Here is an 18,845-nt window from a genome sequence, read left to right as displayed (position 1 = left end):
AGGAATATTAAGTCCCAGCAACGACAAGCCCGGTACAATTCATCCGATAATAGAACCGTAATTCTTTATCGTTGCCATACCTTATTGAAAAGTTTGGCGGCCATTGGACGTCGGATGGAGAATAATGTTCGTCCCGTTGGAGTAATTGTTTTAGGAGGACTGTTCAATAAGGGTTAATCTTATTTTAGTTTCAATCATACACACAAGTTGTCATCCATACGTACAGTCAGTCAGACGGTATATTATTACTGCAAATGAATTCAGTTACTTGAAAAAATATCTGTACATCGCATATCTATAGCCTCGCTAATAAGTAGCCTTAAACTCTCTCTTAAACTCACCTTCAGAACCTCAAACTTGTTAAATTCCATTAATCTTCCACTTATCTCTACAGAGACACACTGAATCCACTCTAACACGCTTTTCAAAAATTCTGAAGCAATTAACCGTATCTCCTGCATCAGCGTCAAAGAAACCTGCGAGGACTCTTTGTAAATTTTTATTTACCACGACGCGCATCGTAAGCAATTTATCGTCTCGTGAAAACACAGGGGAATTGCGCGAAAACTACCCCCCTTCTAAGACGTCCAAGTCAAGCTGACTAGGTAAGTGAGAAAAATCTTCCCGCTCGTCAGGATCTCGTAGCTGAACGTCGACAAACACGAGAGCGTGGTTTCGCATACACGTTGACGCTCGAGTCCTTTGAGAATTCCACTCTCTTACGTTCGCCAATTCGTAAACGACATAGAAATCGATGGATCGCGGGCCGTGTTGACCGCGCAGGCCTCGGTTTCATTCTGGTCACGCGGACAATCCACGCAGGCCTTTGACTCTCTCGCCACCCTCGTTTCTCATCACGTCGGGAAACTTGTGCGTGTTTCACGGTCGGCGAACGCGGCCAACGTTTTCCAATGTCGATCAGTCTATCTCACGGAATGCCTGTCGAAATGGTACACTGGATTTTATAACGAGTGGGAAATAGAATTTCAAAGCTTCCTGGATACGCTTGGCTCCTTTTCTACCTTCTCGAGACCGCATCCCTGTGTTTTGTTCGGACAGGTGGAAAGGTTCGTGGACTGGTTCTTAATTCGTGGATTGTACTAAGTGGACGTGATTGGATTTAATCCGTTTGGGATTTCGGGGGATTTATATCTGGTGTGTCCGTTGATCAGGATGAAATTGATTGTATATAATTCCGAAGAAAGGGTGTACTTCATGAATTTATTCTATGAGCTATAGTTATTTGAGTATAGAATGTTTTAGGTAGAACGTTCTTCATTGGAAACGAAGGTAATTTATACTCAACGCTCGACTCGTGCCATTCATGCATACTAGTATATCTTTGAAAATACAGAGTGGAGGAGCAAGTCAATCGATCAATATCTAGTTACCTGTATCTAGTTACCTGTTCCAATCATTTTCACGATGAATTGCAGCAATGCCATGAAAGTAAACTCAAGAAAGGTAAACTTAAAAAAAGATAAAAGACCTAAAAAGGACCTAAAAGAGGTACTCATGTCGAGTAAATAGATCGAATTAGAAACTCAGCTGATATACAAATCAGAGACCATTCCAAAATTGGAACTGTAAATTTCCTTCAAGCTTTATTTAGCCTCCTCAGGTTCTCAGATGCCTCTGCGCCGACATACCCAACCCCTTGCGCGCTACCCGCTGCTAGATCATACCCCAGCGAAACGACCCGAAGTCCAGAGGGTTAAAAAGCCGAGATTAAGTAAAACCCAGCCGTTTAAAGCGGCCACGAAAAGTTCAGCTCGTTAAAATAGTTCGCGCGGCGGTGGTGTCGAGCGACGCCATTAATTGGCTCCGCTGAAGATCCCACACTGCTTCGCATCGGAGACTAGCGAGGGGACGGGGATAGAGTTTTAAGTGAAACGTCTGAAATTTATTTAGCGGGTCTCTCGAGACGGTCAACATAAATTCCAGATAATTACGCAGCGCTTTGTGTGTCGCTGGAATCGCTTAAAAGTGCGCGGTTTCGCCCTAAACCGTGGAGAACTTAGTCGCCCGAAGCAGGGAATAGCCGTGGCGGGTTACCACGTAACTTTGGAACCGGGCCACAATTATAAAATGGAAGCTGAAAGTTTCCCGAGACAAAGGTGGTCCGTCCCGACAGCAAAACACACTTGGCGGCCGCGAAATTAATTTCTCCGCTCAACGCGCGACTTTTATACGTCGCGGGGGATCCCCTGGCTTAAATGGGCTTCGCGTAAGCGACGCCAGACGCACCTCCAACCCCTCCGCGCCTCTCGCTGGACACAGAGCGAGACCGTTCATCCTTTCATTCGCCACCTTTGTTCAACTTTTTGGGTGTTTGGATTTATTATAACTTGGATGGACATTTCCAAAGTCGTTTGAAAAATTCGACGGGATGAATAGGAGTTGGAACTGTGGGGTGTATTTGGATAAAAATTCTAACGTAGATTACCACGATATTATACGATGTCGAAATGTCATGTTTCTTGTGATACGAAACAAATTTTCGATCGTTATTTCCTTATTGGGGTCGTATATAAAATTTCTCTGTTACGAATTAATTTTCAACTCACTTGCCTATAAATGCCTAGACAATTGTAGTTCCACTGTCATGATCAACTCTGGCAATAACGGATTCGTCATTCTCCTGAAGTACGACGAGTGGCGCTTATTGCCGTGGATTTCGAATTTGGACTCGTCAGTCCATAGCACTCGTGCCCAGTCCCCGATTGTTCAGGTTTGATCAGTTTTGTCCTCGTTCTATCTTCTTTTTTTTTTTGTTTTTGGCACACAGAAAATAATGGGTTTTTTATTGCGACATGTCCATTGATTGAGTTTCACGTCACCCAGGACGTCGCCTGACAGTAGCTACGCCGATATTACTTCCATGGCGTTGATTAAAATCGGCAGGACATTTAGGAATTTGTCAGTAGACCAGCAACTATGTATTTAAATGCCATGTTATAATACTTGTTTTATAGCCTACATGTAATTATTTCAATATACAGTTATATCATATAATTATTTCTTTATTAATTTCCTATAAAATTGAAGATAATGTACATTCGTTATAAATACTAGTAATTTTGTACAATATTTACTATACATTCATTGTACATTTACTTCATTAGAATATTACCATATAGAATTACAAATGAGACTAGCATTCTATTATTTGTTAATCTAAAGGCACGGTTTTATCAACGTTTTTAAAGACTACGCTTCGTGTATCGCGGACAACATTTATTCTACAATTTCCTTCCTACAAAAATTTAATGGACCGCTGTAATGAAAAAACATAATAGCTCCCTTAGAAAAATGAAATTAAAGGGATAAAGCTACTGTCATACGCAGACAGTTGACGTGACGTCCTACAATTAATTTAAAAAAATTTTTAATTAGGTTGCGGAAGGTTAAAGTTTCCTCCATCCGCAAAGCCGACGCCGACGCGTCCAACTTTTCCTCTCTTGAAATTTGCTATTCATTAAATGAATGGGACCTCGAGCCAAACGATTTAGGTATCATGCATTAAATGAACTCAAACGATACTCAACTCTTACCACCAAGAATCTTATATTCAAGATTGCATCCCTTCATTTCGAGGACGTGCATGCATAGTTCAGACTTCAGAAACATAAGATCATAATCGAATCGAACTCAATTGACCATTTCTTTGACTGTGAATTACGCCAGACAAGACTCTTACTTCTACCTCATGTCTTGCTTTTCTGTTTGAAAGATCAAAAAGGACTGCTTGCAGGTCAGCGAAAATACTTGGGGAGGGAGAAGAGGCAGAGAAAATGATCTACATATCTAACCTCACCTAACCAAGAAGAAAATGACAGCCCACGATATTTTTAATTCAATAGTGAATTCCAGAAGTGAATTCCAAAGTTCATCCTGGAATCAATTGTTACTCCACCCATTCACTAAGCGCTTAAAATTTCACTATTCCCTGAACAATGATAACAGACCAATCCCAAATATTCTAAAACCATTAATAAATTTTATTTCAAACGGCACACGATTGCGAAACATAAATTCCACCGTGAAAAGGGAAGATTCTCGTTACACACTGCGCATCCAAAGAGCGTGAAATACCGAAATAGAATTCCTCGCTAAGAAGTGAAGGAATGTCATTACGATTCATGTCATACAATGGGGTCCGGGTGGCACAGTATTCTCAGAGGGTTATCATAAGTTGCAGGCACTTTTCTCCTATTCTGTGATCACGTTTTCTAGCGCAGCTCGGAACAAGAGGACCCGGTAGAAAATGAGAGAGACATATATATAGGACGAGAGGAATAGCCGCCGTGATAAGAGGAGCGGAAAGTAGAGAGAATGAAAGTGGAAGTGGGAAATGGTACAGGGTAGAAATGGTGGGGGGAAATTGTCTGCAACTTATAACAATCGTCCTGAGCACTGTATCTCTATGATGTTGGCACAGTGCTAGGTAAGAAAGGTATCCAAGAAGGGCTTTGTAAGAATTCCTTCTGTTTCAAGACCATTTCTTGTACTGCGTTTAGATGTTAAGAAAACGGAAAAGAAGCGAGTGAGCTGTGAGAGTAAAATTAGGTAACGAGTAAACAAATGCAACGAAGGTGTTCTTGGGCAAGAATTAACGTTCCTGTGGTAACTAAGTTAACTGTACATCACATACTGTAGCATTAACTGTAGCATTAACTGTAGCATGGAGCACAGTCTCTGGGTATCTCATCAATCACATCAATTATAAAGGTGGTCGTCCTTCAGCTGTCACGCGATCAAGTTTGGTTCACCAACTGTCACTGTCCCCATACGCAACACCTGTATCCGGTATTCGATAACAAGCATCGTTAACCTAGTCCTCGAAGTAATTCAAGTTAATTCTTAATAACACCTAGGCTAGTCCCCAACGAATCTAAAATATATATTGCAAAATGATTTGAAATGTTCAAATCAGGACAATTGTGTTTTCTATTCCAAGGTAATAATATCAATATTAGAGACTGATTATTGATTAATTTCAGCACTCAATAACCTCCATACTTTGTCTATTCACAATCTAATCTATGGACACGTCCTCGACATTCTTCAAAGGGAAAGAAGAAGCAGAATAAGTAGGAGGTCAGTGCTATTCTCAGTCAGGGTGATGGACTTGAACAGCTACTTGGATTTGGACCGACTATAACGAAGGATTCAGTAATTAGATTATGTCTGTGTGCGTAGGAACGAAAAGCTTGCAAGCAAAAGCGAGCTACGTCAAAGTAGAGCCGAGATAATGAAATGTATTGTGAGGGCAGGCAAGAGAAGACTCTATAGAAACTGCATCTTGATGCAGTGACGAGGTCTATACTGGCTGAGACAGCAAGTATTAAATAAGGCCAGTGTCTGAAGCTAAACGGGATACCATCGAGATGCCACTCAAGATTTGGTGAAGTGAAACCCTTCGCATAATTATTGGGTTAGCATAATGACTGTCACTCGATGACAAGCTGTTCGCTAAAAAACTAGAAGAACTAATTCCGAGTTATACTCGATTCGTATACCTAATTAGAAAATCCCAAAAGCATAAAACCACCTGTACTAGTTGTGAATAATTACATTCTTCATACGCGCAGAGTCTACAGAGATCGTGCACAATGTTAGAGTACACGTGTCCTCGTATTTAATTAATATTTACTCCACTCCTCTATTACATACATTTTAATTGCATGATTAACAATGCCTCAAAGTTAGGAGCTCGCTCCACTGGAAAAACAGCAGATCCGAGATTTGCGATGCGGCAGACTTACGCAAAGAGTAATTACATTACTAATTAAAGTCTCTGGGGAAGATCACAGAATGTTGTCTGCAATTTCATACGGAAGGGAATTGAAATTTACGGACTAAAGCAGCGGGTGGACGTTTGAAGTTTCTGCCTACTGTCGTAGGGCCTCTACTAAAAGAACTTTTTTCCAACTGGATTCAATAATTCAGCGAGTTGTCGAGATTATTTAATTTTCCTAAGAGTACAGGACGCCTGATAAAATGTTTAATAAAGTTTTCGATAAAGCTTAGAGTTTCTGTAGAGATTGCTTTTCAAAGCAAATATTAATACATTCTACAATACATAAAACATTGGGTAAGCATCACTATTAAAACTTGTGGATGATACACGGTCTGTCTAAAAAGAAACCAAACTTTTGCTATAAAAAGAAAAAAGTACAAGTAAAGTTTTTACACACACGTTTATTTGCTCAAAATAATCTCCCTCTGCGTCGATACAGCGTGTAGACCGCGTAATTAACATTTCGAAGGACCTTTGCAGCTCCTGTTTTGGTAACCCGTTTAGTACGGCGGTTACAGCGGCCTGAATCTCCGAAATGTTGCTATAATGTGTCTCATCCATTAGAATTTTCAATTTTGGGAAAAGAAAATAATCGCAGGGAGACCGATCAGGCGAGTAGGGTGAATGATCCAAGGTAACAATGCCAATTCCAATGAAAGGAACACATTGTAGCAATATTCGGAGATTCAGGCCGCTGTAACCGCCGTACTAAACGGGATACCAAAACAGAAGCTGCAAAGGTCCCTCGAAATATTAATTACGTGGTCTACACGCTGTAATGACGCAGAGGGAGATTATTTTGAGTAAATAAAGGTGTGTGTAAAAACTTTACTTGTACTTTTTTCTTTTTATAGCAAAAGTTTGGTTTCTTTTTAGACAGACCGCGTATTGTTACTGACGATGAGTTTGTTGCCTCTGGAATCGTTATAAAGAAGTTTCGGAACCTGTCATTGATTGGAACACTGAATCATTCGTTCAAGCGAAATTGAGGTTCCAAATGCGCATGCGTTCCGCGCGCTTGGATCCTGTGATACCGCCCACAGACCTCACTGTCTCTAAACTGAACTATACACTGCTACTTAAAAGTGTCTTCGCCAAATCTTTACGCATTCTGTAGCTCAAAATCAAAGACAAAGAAGTAAACGCGAGACGACAAAACCGTTGAGCTAGAAATTCAACCATTGTGAATTGTGTAATACAAAGGAGGTGAAACACAGTACGCACAGGAACTATGAATACCGAGGAGCCGTATCAGCGAGCTTATCTGTCATCTCACGTAACGTAAACAAACATGCTTCAGCAGGAGCTCATCAGGAATTGCAGAAACGCATAGACAAAGCGTGCAGCACAATTAGAAGTCTACTGGGAGAGCTCGTGCGATACCCAATGATAGGTCGTATTGATGCATGTGCGGCTGCCATTGGAGGCCACTTCGAACACTAACGCCACTTTTCAATCAATTATGTCACTCGTCGTTGAAACACACTGCGTATTTTCTTAAATATTGTTTTTACGCATTATATTTTCAATTTTTCAATTCAATTCTCTAAGCATACTTCTCCACATATTTTCCATATTCTTATATACAATTCTCTAAACATGTTTTTTCTTTGTATTTTAATTTATTCCCGTAAATACATTACCATTTTCTCGAAATTTGAAAACGCGAGTGTTTCGTTATTCCGTTCGTGCAGTATTTAGAACGTTCCGATGGAGTCTAACTCGGTTTCTTTGAGCTCGTAGGAATAAAAAATTGCCACGCTTTTTCTTCGCTCGGAATGAGAAAAAAAATTCTCGCAGCACGTTTGTCGGGGATCTGGGTCAAGTGAAAGCGTTTGCTTTTATTCCCGATAATAGAAGAATATAAAGGACCCAAACCCTTTGTCGTTATAGGCATTCATAAAGCACTAAGAAGAGAATATTATTTTCTCGATTGTCGTCGGAATCGCTCGAGCGAGCTAAACACAACGGAATGCTTATCGACGTGTAATTAAAAACAATGTTTCCAGCTTCTTTTTGGTATGCATTTCAATTATTCGCTAAATAGCTGGCTTACCGTTAATCATTTGCAAATTCTATACATCCACTTCGTATTATAAAACGTTTAATCAGATAATTAAATTAAAAAAACATTGAAAGTTACAACAATGGATGGTTGACGTTACTTTATTTAAATATTTCTTCGTGTAAAACGTTTAGTACCTCAGGCATCGGTGTGAATAAATTAGTTATATACATATTTTATTAATACTTTTTTCTTTAATGTCTTACGTGTTTCAGGTACAGGTTTAAAACAGATTTAAATCGCTATGTTTCGATATTGCTTCTTGCCACCGTGAAAGTGTGCTTGAATTGCACAACGAGACTGAAGTGTTCAAGCTGATCAACGAGAGATTGAAGAACTGTTCGCGTCTTCGTTTTGTTATCGGATTCTCGGTCACTGTACAACTCCTCCCGAGTCAAATTCCCATTCACCTTAAGTACGTATTCCACGGAAAGGGGAAGCAGCTATTTATCTTTCAAAGTAATTTCGAACCTCTGAATGCTATCCCATAACTTACGAAACAGAAGCCATTTGCGTTGACGCAACGCCTCTGGAAATCAAAGGTTTTTTCCATCCTTTTCAGCGATCATCTCAGAGCGTGAATTAAAAATAGGCGAACGTTTTATCCAATTAAACGATGTCTATTAAATCAACGAAGTAAATGTCTCTTTGAACGATCTGTGGCGGTTGTATTGACGTAAAAAAAAATGATTAAAACCCTATAAGAGAAGGAAGCAGACACTATGTTAATGCGGGATGTAAGGTAGGTACCATCTCCTCCTATTACAGTGACTCGCAGTCCACCCCTCCTCTCATCTTTTTTTAAGTGTCATCTAATATCCGATCTTTGTGACACCGACTCCTTAGCCACCGCTTGGCGTTGATCCACGAGGGTGCATGATCTATGTCAGGATTCCATTCAGCCCTTGATCCAGCTATAAATCTTCAGGAATCAAAGTAACGTCAAGACGCCTAGGGTTATTTGCCTCCAAACGTATTCTTGAGAATACGTCGACCCCAGCGGGAAGTACAATTTTAAAATTGCCTCAAAGATCAATCTAAGGATCGTGACAATCTAAGGATAAAAACTTTTGCATAGACGCGTCTCTCTAAGACAAACACAAGTCGAAAAAAAATTGCGAGCTACTCTGAATTTTTATTACTTAATTTAAAAGTACCAGCTGTTAAAAATTCCGGAAGGGACTCAACGATCCCCAGCTTCGCGATTAAATGACACGACACGATTAAGTGACTTTCATGCATATTCATGCAGTCAGTCGTTAGCATAGGGTGCTCCAAGGGCGCGGAAAAGAATTCACGAAACTCGTTCACCCAAGAAAGTGAAAGTTCACTGACGCAGCAAAGGGGGCGAAATAATGCAGATGAAAAGTCCAAAGGGTACGAAACCGTGTGTTTCATTCTGGAATATATAATTGGTTCAAAAAGACAAGCACTATTATTGACAAAATTTATTTTTCAAGGTCGCCGTTTCTAAGCTTCCAAGATCATAGACCTTTTTTTAAGTCGTTTATTGAAATAAACGTCATTTAGTTTTACACGAACTATCCCCAATAAACACGGGCCTGAAGATTGATAATTTAAGTATATATCCTAATGGTCCAAAATTGAACATCTCTATTGAATGTATTGTATGTAAATCAGGTGGATTATTGTATTTCTTCTGCGACGAGAGAAAGTGAATCGATTTATCAGGAAAAATTAATAAAGCATAAGTTACTAAAAAATCCTGACTATTTCGTCGTAGACTGTTTGAACAGGAAAAATCAAAACAGTCGCGTTGCTTACAAATGCTACCGTTGCATTCGTTTAAGGAAGACGTTCGAAGTTAAGTTTGCGCTTTTCGTGCAAACAGTCCTCCACCAAAGTAGCACGCGGCGAATGACAATGCCGCGAGCATGGTTGCGCGAAGCACGGTTATCTCCTATCATTTTATACGCGCGGTAACATTCTCCGTTTCAAGTTTTCCAGCATGCACAGATGCTTTTTCCGACAACTACACGGAATCCGACAACCGTGAAATTTCCAGCCGATGAAAATTTCAGTTATCGCGCTCATCCCCTACGCTTTGATACCACCCCTTCCTCCCACTGCCTTGAAATTCTGGCTAACACATTGTGACGGCGGCTGCGAGCAACCGCTTGGGAAACTGCAGTGGCGAAGTGCTCACTGTTCGTGCGGTTAGTTCGCTGATACCGATCAGAATCTCGCGCGACCAACTGCTTTTTAACCCATCGCGGTCGTAAGCCGGAATATACGTGACAAACCCGCTGACGTTATTTAGAATAGCCATTGGTTTCACGATTACCTTTTATGTATTTTCCTGACTTACTTAACGTCTCTATCTCACAAAAATAGTGCTGGCACATTTTTTTGGAAAAGTAACAATCTAGATCGTGAGAAGCATCAATTGATTAATTTTGTTACAATATCACTCCTAAAATTTCTCTGAGCCTAATTTCCGAAGACGGATATACCTTAGCAGTCAAAGGGTTAAAGGGATTTATTTTCAGAGAAATAAATTCATATATTAAATTTTCTGTTAGTAATAATAATAATCTTCTGTCCGAAAAATAATAAGTGAGATCATTACGCGACGCATGCAGTGGCGATTTAAATGTAACTTCAATTATTCTTTTTGATGGGAGGCGAGCAGGATCGGGGTGTACACGCTGGAAGCTCAGGTCACGTGGAAAACGTGGTGATTATTGGAGAAGCGGAAGAGACGATGTGTAATGCTCGAAGAGATTATCGATATCTTTTATCGCTGCGCTGTGATCCCGTAAAATAAAGGCAAAGTGTTCGTCAGATATAAATCCAATACATGCACCTAATTTCACGTCAGTATTTCGAAGTTGTTTGAAATATTAAACATACTTGAAATTATCGAAAAATCTGTACCATAAAATTGCGACTGCACCGAGAAGATTTATTTTATAGGAAAATTCCTCCTTTCGGGTCGAACGAAATGTTAATATTTAGGATTCTTTCGGACGATATCGTATGTCTATTATAAATATTCGATACGCGTATCGAAAGTATGTACTTTCGATAGTATCTCTGTTGATTTTTGTTTAAAAATATTATTACATTAAAAAAGTGCATTTTAAGTTCTAAGCAGCATTTATATGAATATAGTTTTAAAATAATTCTGCAAAAGACAAATATTTTGATGCTCCATCTACGTGTACCTTATTAAATGAATTATGACTTTAAAATTGAAACGGATGGATCGTCCTATTACCTATCTTTTTCCCTCGTTATAGAATCCACCTCATTTCTCGTGGATGTAAAATATGGTGTAATATCGAAAGGTGGAAGATATTTGGAAATCATAACCATTGGCCAGCTCCTGCGGTTAGACGTGAAAATTCCGCTTGGCGAAAATTTCTGTTCCACCTCCATTTTCAACTTTTCTATTCTCCCCGTTCGTGGAAGACTATCGAAAACTGCGACGACAGAGTGAACACGGGACGTGATGTCGGACAGTGAAAATCGACAAGAATTTTTCTCTGAGCTTGCATGTTTCCGTTGCCGGGAAAGGTTCAAAAAGTGTTTTCTTTCTCGTGCCAGAATATTGCACTGCAACGTTCCTGAAAGTTGTTTTTCGCGTATCGTACTCTGTTAATTAAAATTCGGAATTTTAACGTTGGCACGAGAGAACGAAAATAATATTTCCTTCTCTTTATAATGAAACAAAGAACGCAAAGTGAGTCAAACGTGAAACAAGTAAAATATTGCATAATAAACTTAAAATCAATTCGTTAAAATTGAATAATAAAAATGATTAAATATTTTGTTCTCTATTCTGAGATGTTAGAAGTCAAAGAGAAATAGAGAAATTCACAATATTAAAACATTTCCTTTTCTTGGTATTATACTATTCCTAAGCGTCATCATCTATTTCTAATCAAATCAAATATATTTAAAATAGCTCTCAAAATAATATTCAAATTGCTCAAAGAATAATCTAATTCTTATCATACCCAGTATACTTTTAACTCTAAACAATTTCTTTTTCTGAATCTCGATGTTTTGAAATTCTTTGAATAGTTCTATCAAGAAACAAACAAGTTTTCTGTGAAATGGTGTTTAAAATCGTCCTCCGTTGCTGCCATCCTAAACAGTTGGCAACGAGTGGTGTTACCAAACGATGCCCGACCCTGAAAACGATTATACGCAAACGGGAATAAAATCTCGTTGTCGCGAAATCGCACGCTCGTAATACGTTTCACGATATGCGGGTATTATACGGCACACGAAATTCAGGAGGCAACGTTCCGAGGGACCGACAGATCTCATCTGAATATTTTACAGGCCGCCGCAATGCCCGGGGTGGCGCGCAGGCCGGAGTGTCGATGCATAAAATTTCGCGTCACATCCTGGGACGTTCTCGAAGAAAATGAGAGCGTACGAGGGAAGCGAGCAAGAGGCAACCAGAAAAGGAAAACCTCGAAGGCGAAAGCAAGAGAGAGGCTGGGAGGGCTGAAAGTGAAAAAGTGAAAAAGTGAGAGGCCACGGGAGAGGAACCGAGCGGAGGCGAAATATAAAGCTGCAAAGAACATCACCTAAATGTAACACACCGATTTTGATGAAACTTTGCACAGAGATGGAGCGTTACAGAATATTCGACAGGCCTTAAATATCGAAGAAAATACTTTGTTATTCGTACAGTTATTCGGAGGCTGGTATTTATAGTAAGGGGTGAAAATCGGTTAAATTAATCAGCGTCAAGGGTATACGAGTTAACATACTTCCAGCACACAAAACACAAACCTCCTGAAAATTAGTAAAATTTCCTCGTCAGAGTAAAGTAACTCTGTCCAAGGCGAAACAGACTAGGGAAACAGGGAAGAATGGGAATATGGAAACAAACACCGAAGTCGAAAAAATGGGGTTGGGAGAGAAGACGAGAGGAAAACCAACGTCTCAGGGGTGTCGTACGCGGTTAAAAAGTTGAGGAAGTTCACGATGGAATCTAGTTCAAAACGTACCCGTTCTCGCAGACGTTCAGCAACGACTCCTCGACGAGCAGTCGGATCGTAAGCGGGAACGCACCACATTTTTGCATAATCTTCGCATTCGTTTTAACGTTGCGGTCGCGTCGACACGCGAGACTATGTTGGAAGAAATCTCAACGTTACCGCGTCGAGAACGCACGCTTCGGTATGTCGCAGGTTTTGGCGTGACGAGTCGCGGTTTCTTGTTGAGCTTGTGACGCGTACCTCGGATCACCGTCGACTGTGGTTTACGATTGTCGACGTTTATGGCAGCGCATGTCAACCTGTAGTGCATCCGGGGAAATCGAGTGTATTCCCTGGAGTCATTCGAAAATGTATTGCGAACTTGCTTGGATGTCAAAACAATCTACAGTTTGGTAGAGAGGACGAGTTCGAACTGATTGAAACTTCTCTTATAATTAAATTAAAGATATCCTTATGGCAGCATTCGTTTGAGTGATGAATTCTAAGAATAAAAGTATTGCAGTATACCCAGTCTAGAATTACTATTTGCCGAGATATAGTGAATTGCCGTTAATTGTCACAGCGCTGTCCTGACTTCGCGACTCTTAACGACGATTCGCAGTATCTCGGAAAATATTGATTGCAGAGTAAGTATACCATAATGATTTTTCTCTCAGAATTCTATATTCTACCGAATGCTGTCATGAAAAGAATGTGCTAATCCGTTTTTCTTTTCCAACAGTCACCACAGCCACACATACTTCAGGTGGTATCTTACGATCATGCTACAGGTATAACAAGCCCCTTTATTTGAATTACGAGGATATCGCGATTCGACCAGTGCAAATTCGTAGCAAATTAAAACGCGCAGCAGACGTTCTGCTCGCTTCAGACGAATTCAGCTTCGTATCGCCGTAGAATTGTGCCGGGGTAAAACTGTGCCAGCTATTTTATGACAGAAAACTTTCTACTTTATCCTCTGAATTATTTACGCGCAATCTATCGCGCGTGTATGCACAATCAGAGATATACGTGCACACGCTCGAGGGATGTATTTCCTCTGCTGTTGCGCCCGCACTGCGAAATCGTAAAAGATTCATGCCGAGTCCTTTCCGGACAAGGCGCTCAATGCGGTATCTCGTTTACAGAAGATCCGCGAGGAGTACCGTTTCTTTGCCGTCTTAAACGCTTTGTTGGCCTTAACGAGAATAGGAAAAGGAACACTTAAATGTTCCCAGTGAGTAACGACCGCCGCCGCGAACGAACGTTTCAACTTCCGCGAAACTCGTCGTTTCGAATCACCCCTTCCCCGGTCCCAAACAATGCTCCTGGCTCTTTCGAAAGTTTCGGCGCGCCAAGCTTAGCACATTCTACATTCTACGTAACCGTCGCGGAATCGAGCTTGCAGAATAGCCGAAAACCGGGATGATCCCCTTTCTCGCGTGGTATGTCGGATATTCGCCTGATGGGATATAGTTCTAACGAGTTACCCTACAGTTTTATCAATCGTAACGTAGGTGCTGGGTAGCGAGTTTGGAAGTGAAAAACATTAAATGGTGATTCTAACGACCTGGGTTATGGTAGAAGCTTTCTAGACTCTGCGTTGATCACTTATTGATCAGAGTGTACTTCTATCACTTATACCTAGTAATTTAATCTGCCTAACTAATAATTTGGTTACCCCCTCTATGGCACAGGAGATTCAAGTTTTCGAAGAGCTTATAAGGTGACAAGTTAATGCCAATTAAGGGAGTAATTAAACCACTTTGGCTCTCATAATTTCACGCCAAAGGAAGTTTAGATAATAAGGCGAGTTATTTTCTTCCTCCAGGTCGTAAAGTCGACGATTCTTCTAAACCCAGATTGTGGAATAGAATTTTATTAGTCTAATAAAGCGGTTCCTATGGAGAAGGTCCTCGTTGCATAGTATAAAGAGCTTTATGTCGCTACATCTTTCTCCTTCATCAGAGAAACGAGACAACTTCGGAAGGTACAAACACGTTACTTTAGTTGGCGCGCATAACAGTGTATTCTTTTCTTATTGGTGTTGTTATGGTCGCAATCTTCTTTACACGGCGATTGCACACCATTGCAGACGCTTAACGATAACTTCCAAACGATAAACATGTTTCAGTGGGTTTTCTAATGTAACCTAGGTATCTTAAAAGATTCTTTTACTCTTAAAAGAGGTAACCTTCAGGAATGAGTCAGATTTAATCCCAGCAGCGTTTAACCAAATTAAAACGATTTTCAACGAACACTCGTTATAACACCCCGATCGGTAATTACATTGATATTTCTAATTATCGCGTCGTTCGAGCCAGGCTCGCCCACGTCGACGCCCCGTTGCAAATTTAATCACGCTCGCCGGGGCCAAACATTTCGGACGTAATGAAAATGAGAAATAATTTACCTGGGCCGCCAAACGGTTCTGCAATTTATCTGGAAAGTTCCTTCGGAAAAGAATCCAACGGTGTGCTGACGGAAATTGCATTGCCGGAAGCGGTACGAAACTCTTTCATAACCGCGCAGGGCGCAGGGAGAAATCACTTTTGCTGAAACCGAACTGGCCTCGCGAAGATCTGAAAATTAAATTTACTCCGTTGCTCCTTGGACTGGAAATCTTTCCCCAGATACGTATAACGTTCCGATGCCGTCCACCAGCCGGGCTTCGAGGTATATTCAACGCTCTGCGAGAAAGTCTACAATAAAATTACCGAGAAGCCACGGATATTCGATTCCTTTTTACCGGAAGTAGCTACCCCAAAGAGAATAGAATGTCGCGAGCTGCCTTATGACGGGGGCTATGAGAATTTCACGCTGGTCGTGGACGAGATTTAAACGTTTGAAGGAATATTGGTAAGAAATCTAATTTTGCGACTGTGAAATCTGCGAGTGTGACGACGATGCTTTGTTTTTAAAGTGAAACTTTTTAGCGTTTGTCAACTCCTTCAGACCTGACGTCTACAATCGAGGATACAAAATTTACTACTACGACAAACTATCGTTTAGAACGAATGCCTTTACTTGTTCACATGAAGAATGATCAGTTTTCCTCGAAAACTACAATATTAAGATTTTTTCAATCACTTTTTCCATGCTAATTTTAGTCAAAGTTAACCCTAAAAATTAAATTACATTAGTGCGAGAAAAAAAGTAATTCAAGTTTGAAAGGGTTAAAGTAAATTTGACCAAGTGGATGGAGCACGTGATCAACCTCAATCATGTTAGATCAGAATACCTCTGAATCAATCGGAGACCTTTAGTCACCAAATATTCGTAACGAGGAGTCGAAGAACAAAAAATTTGTTTCCTCCTGTCCTAACAAGAAATAGGAGATTCGAATCTTTTCGCAGTGACCTTGGTATCCTAATTAGAAGTTTGCGAGGAGCAATCAGCTTCCCAGCTATTAAACCTCCGATTTTCAGGTGCTCTCGACTCGCGGCCTGCAATTTACCTTCGAACGCGTGCCTCTGTGTGCATATGAGGTTAATTCCTCGCCACAGCTGGATTTATACATATTCCAAAGTTGACTCGGTGTTTAGGTGTGCGCGAGCACACTTTTCTTGCAATCTACAACGTACCACCGGGTGCTCGACCACATCAAGCGTCCTACACACGTACGACCTTCATATGGAGTGTACGACGTGTACCGTGTCGTATGTGCATTCGAGTGGTTGAAAGCGGAGCAAAGAAGTGGAAACGCAACTGAGGGACGATGCGTTTAATTTTCGGACTACATTAGTCCACGCCAGACCTCTGTCATCTGAGACAAAAATTTGTTTTATTTTCACACAAAAGGATTTTGAAGAATATATTACATAAAATAATATAATTACATTAACATTTCAATATTAATTTCATCATCGTAATCATTATTCTTAATAAAAATATTACCTTAGATACCCATCAAAATTTTTTTTTAACTGAAGACACTAACGGTTACAATAATACTGAGATCAATTCTCTGTTTATATTATCTTAAGAAAGTAATTATTTTGCTCTGAAACATTCTAAATTGTACATCGGACCTAAAGCAGTTACTACACATTTTAAACGAGCTCCGTCTCCGCACTATTCTTTCATTTCTACCCCCTACCGTCGGGCACATAAATTATTCTCCAATGTTTAATAGCTCCCAGCATGCAAGACGAAACTTTTCTTTTTCTCACACTTACCACTCACACTCTGTTAACAATTCCGACCACACGGAGCGGAGTTCCTTTCCGCTGTTTTTCCGACCTTGACTTCCGTCTCCCGCTGAGCCAAGGGGTAGTTTTATAGTAGAGTATACGACGCCGGATGCCCGCCATTAAATGCCCCGCGCACGTACGACCTTCGTGTAGAGATATTCTCCAGGTTCTGCTGTACATTCTTGCACGCGATGTTAATACGACTGCGAGACACTTTCAACCTGAAGCACAGCTGTGGCTTACATCTTGTAAATTAGTTTCTTACCTGTTAATGTCTATTATTATACCTATCGTATATCTACCATTGCGAATACATACATAAATATATTTATTTCACTCTGAATGTAACTGAATTTATATTTATTTTATTTTTCTGTCTCTTTTTGACAGACACAATTTATTTGGTACAAGCGCTTAATCTTTTGTTCTCGCAACTCTGTTTAATTCAAAGCAACGCCGCCAGCAACGTCTATATTCGTTCAAAAAGTGTCCCATTGGGCGTGATTGGCATACACGCGATCGCAGATTCGGCAACTAGATCCCTTCGGACATTTACCTGTTGACGCGTCATTATGTTACAGCCTGATTACGTCAGTCAGGCGTCCGCGTAGCAGATAATCGCCATTTGTCAAGATAAGTAGCTGCGGTCTGTCATACAGAGCCAAACACAGCCGCAAGCTCCTTGCACCCCTTTCCTTATTGCCTTCCGATTATGTAATTATCGAGGATATCGCCGCTATATTATGGAGTAACATTCCACGGTGGAATCTATCGCCACAATCCACCCATCGATCCTTGTTCCCGATGATCTAGTCGGTTTGCTACTTGTCAGATCTTTATAGAAGAGATATACGAAGAATGTCATTCAGGGAAAACGTATATATATTTATGGACAAATATTTGTTATTATATGTAATCTTGTAACAGTGTAAAAACCATGAAGCTTGCATAGGGAAGATAAATCCGTATAAATACTTTCATGTTCACGTTGGTACAAAAGATAATCATCGACTGTTTTGAAAGGTAATATTTAAAGGTATTTTTAAGCATGTGGAATCTCATGAGAATATAACGTTTGTTATTAATTCTTTGAAATGCTCGAGCGATAGACCATTTTTCCAGAACAATTTGCGGCGCAATTGGAATTCTGATTATATCGGGTGTGTTTCCACGCCGCCCTGCCATTTTTCTGGCCTTCCAGTGTTCGATTTCATTCTAAATTACATGGGATCCGTTTCAGGAAAACATAATTCCGAGCGCTGTATAGGCGCGATTCAAAATAATATCCTCGATGGGTGCCGTGAAATGTTTTGCTTTTAGCGCGTACATACTTCATGGGCGAATATCGTTGGAATTCGCGCCATCAGTGGGAATGGTATCGCTACAACGTCGGCTTTAAAAAGAAAGGAGATTTGCGACGAGTTAATCGATAAGTAAGCCTCTGGTACGCCTATAACCAAGTCTGATTAAACATTTTTTGGACCATTAATTTCATTTTGATTCAAAGCAAGGAAGAGAACACGAGAGTATAAATAGAGAAAATTGGATGGAAATTAGATTAAAATTACTAATACGGATGTCTTAGTGTCCACGTATACCGCGTTTCGGAGAAATTGAGCTTTCAGAGGCTGGCTCTCGAAACGTTGGATTTTAGGGATTCGTATGGCTTACCATAACGTTTCGAATTTCCGTAATTGCAGGGGCATGGGAATTAGAAAGACCTGGCTGTCGGTATTCCAGTCCAAACGAGCTCCAACTTTCGAACACGGGTCCGGAGAATTTCGAAATTTCAACTCATGCGTGAATGCAAAGTGTCGCAAACA

General features: G+C 40.4%; 1 protein-coding gene across 1 annotated transcript in view; it reads left to right on the top strand.

Moving 5' to 3' along the window:
- The window catches only part of LOC128896353 (suppressor of lurcher protein 1), a 468,244-nt gene that overhangs the window by 182,892 nt on the left and 266,507 nt on the right, over positions 1-18,845 (top strand). The gene's annotated exons all lie outside the window — the stretch shown is intronic.

This window comes from Hylaeus anthracinus, unplaced genomic scaffold, assembly GCF_026225885.1.
Source record: "Hylaeus anthracinus isolate JK02 unplaced genomic scaffold, UHH_iyHylAnth1.0_haploid 0, whole genome shotgun sequence".
NCBI classification, from domain to species: Eukaryota; Metazoa; Arthropoda; class Insecta; order Hymenoptera; family Colletidae; genus Hylaeus; species Hylaeus anthracinus.
Note: the sequence above shows the minus strand (reverse complement) of the source record. Positions and strands in the feature narration are given on the sequence as shown.